General features: G+C 43.7%; 1 pseudogene; it reads left to right on the plus strand.

Moving 5' to 3' along the window:
* The first annotated feature begins 232 nt into the window (after window positions 1-232).
* On the plus strand, window positions 233-3,960 carry LOC125514117 (annotated as a pseudogene).
* Window positions 3,961-4,881: the final 921 nt, after the last annotated feature.

Raw genomic sequence — 4,881 nt, forward strand, 5'->3', positions numbered from 1 at the left:
ATAAAAAACGAAGAAGCTTAATTAGCAGTTTAACTCACTGAAACAGCCTGTCGTCGTCGGTGGATGGCATTCCCCCTTGCAATGCATAAACCAGTAGGGATCACGGTGGACCGGACAGCGCTGCAGCGTCACCGTCGGTGCTCCGTCACCCGGGATCACCCGCGGGGACAGAGAATATCAGCCCGCCCCCCTATTATAATCCCGCCCCAATCTCGTCTCCATCTCGATCTCGCCACCCCCCCCCCATTCCCCCCCCCCCCCCGGATCTCGCCGATTCGCCATGGCGGCCTCCACCAACGGCTCCTCGCCGCCGGTGCTCAAGTTCCTCATCTACGGCCGCACCGGCTGGATCGGGGGCCTCCTCGGCAAGCTCTGCACCGCGCAGGGCATCCCCTTCGCCTACGGCGCCGGCCGGCTCGAGAACCGCGCCCAGCTCGAGGCCGACATCGACGAGGTCGCGCCCACCCACGTCTTCAATGCCGCGGGCGTCACCGGCCGCCCCAACGTCGACTGGTGCGAGACCCACCGCGTCGAGACCATCCGCGCCAACGTCTGCGGCACGCTCACGCTCGCCGACGTCTGCCGCGCCCGGGGCCTCGTGCTCATCAACTACGCCACCGGGCTGCATCTTCGAGTACGACGCGGGCCACCCGCTCGGCTCGGGGGTCGGGTTCAAGGAGGAGGACACCCCCAACTTCGTTGGATCGTTCTACTCCAAAACCAAGGCCATGGTATGCCGTGTACCCATTCTCCCTTGCTTTAAGCTCCGGTTGTCCGTAGAATTCTCTCTAGAATGGCAAAGTGGAAATAGATCGGAGCCGCTTTGCTCGATTTATAATGTCAATGCCTGATTGCACGCTGAAACTTTGAAACGAGGGGTGTGATCATGGAGGGAAATGTGGCTTGCCAGTGATTGAGATTCCATTGATCTGTATGTAGTTAAGAAGGCCTTAAGAGAGATTTGGTAATTTGCATTGACCATCGTTTGGTTAGATCCGGCGTGATTTGCTGAACACCCCTAATTTCTCTGTCATCGTCACATTGAAGATGCTGATCATGGTGTTAGCTTCGGTTGACTTAATTTAAATAAAGTCAACGAAATCATGCTTACTTACTGGAGCAAGTTATGGGGTCTCATTGAATTGTCGGAGTACTCTAATTGGTTTCCCCCATCCATGCACACTAGTTTGGTGTATTGATAATTGCATGCTTCTTTGAATTTGTACAGCCCACTTCCCCGAGCTTACCAATTTTGATTATGCAAAGTAATTAGCAATTTCGATCGAGTAAACATCCTGCATCGATTATTTCTGTTATTAGATCTTAGTCATGTTCTGTGCTTAGGTGATTGTTGCCGAAGTCATTTCATCTTATTTTAGAATGTTTGCTGTATTGGTGTTGTAAATTTGCCGTTTAAATTCTTGAATCACAATTTATAAGTACAATACACTCAAAACCAACATGATCTGATGTAGTAGCATATTTTATGGAGAAGGGTCTGTTGTGCTACTGCTACCCTGGTTGGATAAAAGAAGGACAAACATGGACTACTGTAGATTAAAAATATTGCAATACAAAATGAACCAACTGAATGTTTACGCTCGGCGGAAATTGTACATGATAGTAATGAAATGAGTGATGTTAGGCCCAACCAACGAAAAGAGTGATGTTAGGCCCAAGCTAGAGTCTAGTTATTGGGCATACACTCATACCTTATTGTTTGCGATGTGCTTTTAGCCTGTAGGTAATTAAAGTTAAGACACTTGGGCTTGCAGTACGGAAGTGTGTTTATTGTCCAAGAGTTTGTTGACAAGTATGTCTTCTGTCAACTGCCTGAATGCCATGAGCACCTATCTTGGAAAGCAGGCGCTTATTTTGAAAGCAAAAGATGACCTTTGTTAGCAGGATCCTTGTCAAATTGGATTCCTTATCTTTTACTCCCTCCGTCCAAATTAAGTGACTCAACTTTACTGTACTCAACTTTGTACTAACTTCGTACTAAAGTTGGTACAAAGTTGAGTCACTTATTTTAGGACGGAGGGAGTACTTGACAGTGCCCACACAAAATATAAGCAGTTCAAGTATTTGAATGTACATCGTTTGGATAGACTGGTTCCATGATCTGGATGCCCTGTGCACTATCAGAAAATAGTGTGTGATGTTCTGGAACTTAGGAAAGAACTGAACAGCTATAGGCATGCAATTGTAGATATTATTCAAGAAACCCTGTTTCTTTGATGTTGCTTTCTTTTAGTGTTTTCTTTTGTGCTACATCATCTTCATATGGACTAGAGGATTGTTCATTTTGTTTTGATAGAGTGGCTAAAATTATGTGGTGACATATACATATACTCTACGGGTGATACTCGCAGAGGACAATTATTAAGATACCCTTGACACTAAAGGAACTAACTGGAAGTGGGAGAATGGTTCATATGATAAACGGACAGTATGTTTTTCAGAGATGTTGCCTTTTGGTGTCACATGGGTGCATAACAATTAGTTCAAAACAATTAAAATTGCACTGTTTAGACTTCATAGCTTAAAATTGAGTGTTTCATCACTTCTGCACACGAACGAATCATGAAATCTAACCTAATTATACCTTATTTCTCAATCGTCGTACAAATAGCAAAACCCTTCAAAAACATATTCAAAATTGGAAAATAATAATTAATGTCATGTAGATGAAGATTTTTGAAAAGAGTGATAACTATCCAATATATGGCCATTGCATTAGCCATCCTAGTTTTTCTTATTTGGCATCAACAGTAACATGAAAAGCCTGTTAATATTCTACATTTCTACTTAGCCAAATTCATCCTCGATTAATCATCATGATTTACCAATAAGTCTTACTTCCAAAGAAGTTAGCGTTGGACCCTAAAATGCTGAACTTACCATCCATTGAATATTGAAATGATCATAGGTATTTATGATAACAAAAAGTTTCTACATAGATAAAGCTCGATTAGGCAAACCTATGACTCAAAAGAACACCTGATTTAATCTCACAGAGAGCAGATTTTTGTGAAAATATACCCAGTTAATTGTGCCATTGTTCGTATGTGTGAGTATTACCATTATTTTCATGATAGTTTGCTACTTTTAATTATGTTATTAGAAGAAGTATTTCACAGTGAAACTAACATTTACCTCTAATAGGTTGAGGAACTGCTGAAAAACTACGAAAACGTGTGCACCCTTCGTGTAAGGATGCCTATTTCATCTGATCTGTCCAATCCTCGCAATTTCATCACAAAGATCACCCGGTATGACAAGGTTGTGGATATCCCAAATTCAATGACAATATTGGATGAACTTCTTCCCATCTCAATCGAGATGGCGAAGAGAAACCTCACCGGAATCTGGAACTTCACTAATCCTGGTGTGGTGAGCCACAATGAGATACTGGAGATGTACAGAGATTACATCGACCCAAACTTCTCCTGGAAGAACTTCAACTTGGAGGAGCAAGCCAAGGTGATAGTCGCACCGAGGAGCAACAATGAACTTGACACTGTTAAATTGAAGACCGAGTTCCCAGAACTTTTGTCAATCAAGGAGTCGCTGATAAAAAACGTGTTCAAACCAAATCAGAAGACGTCCAAGGCTTGACCAAACGGAGCAGTCTGCACAGAGCCTTATGTTGATGTTATTTGTTCGACATACATTTATATCGCTCGCCGGTGCTAATCCAATAAGCATGCATGGTGTTTTATTCTGTCCCTGTCCTGTGCAGGCATTGTTGTTGCAGGAGATAGTTTCTCGTAGGAAGTCACACCCATTGCCATTATCAGATTGTTACACAGAACACTCTACATGGTGTTACTATTGTATCCTATGAATACGGTGGGAGATGAACCAAGTGAGGAGCAAGTTCCTCTGTTGTATTGTATCACATAACTGGAGTATATCATTTTTATAAAGTTCAGTAGGAGATTGCTTTGGACCCTGCAATATGTTGTTGCCTGCTAGCTCGTTCCTAATAAATTGAGTCCTCCTTTGGTTCATACGGATTTTGTAGGAATTCTAGAGGATAGGAATTTTGTAGGAAAAAAATGATTTGAAGCACTTTAGTTCATAGGAATGGATTCCTATTCCTACGTAGGATAGGAACAGCCTTCACATTTCAAAGGAAAAAAAACTTCAGTCTAATTCAGTTAAAAAAATTCTATCCTATGCATCAAATGATATGTCTGCCCCTTGCTTTGTTTGGATGTAGATATTGAAAGGCTTGGCATTGTATTGGCTCCAATGCCAAATATCTCAAGACATTGATATTGAGCTTCAATGCCAAATCTAGTGTTTGGATGGACAAAGCGAAAATCTCACTTCCATAACATTCATGATTTCTTATTGTCTCTACAGCACACATACAAACATGCATCAGTTTTAAACTGACCACTACTAGTACTCTTAGACTGCAGCAAGACAAAGCCACTGTATTATATTGCATTGATGCTGTTGCATATACTTTTGCACTTCATTAGTTTCCTAATTGGTACAGTTACTGACTAGTGTTGCCGTGATGAGAAGGAGCAAATGGAGGTACACGATGCTACACAGTACTGGTGTTGGCGCGCTGACGACTGGAAGGCCACGTACGAGCTGTACGCCTGCAGACTGCAGTTCGTGGATGGGCTTGGCGGCGTCCCGGGCAACCTGGCCGGCGCCATGGGCGGCACATTGAGCCGGCTCGTCGACCGTACCAACGAGTGTTCCTGCTTGCCATCCGCACCCAGTGCTCGCACCTCCATGCCAGGGTCGTTCGAGTGTCACAACACGCCGAGCTGAATGGGTTGGCATTCTGCCGAGCAACTCATGGGCATGACAGTGCAGGTGTTCTCCCACCTATATGTAACGTACATGAACTGGACA

This window comes from Triticum urartu, chromosome 6 (genome assembly GCF_003073215.2).
Source record: "Triticum urartu cultivar G1812 chromosome 6, Tu2.1, whole genome shotgun sequence".
Classification (NCBI taxonomy): Eukaryota; Viridiplantae; Streptophyta; class Magnoliopsida; order Poales; family Poaceae; genus Triticum; species Triticum urartu.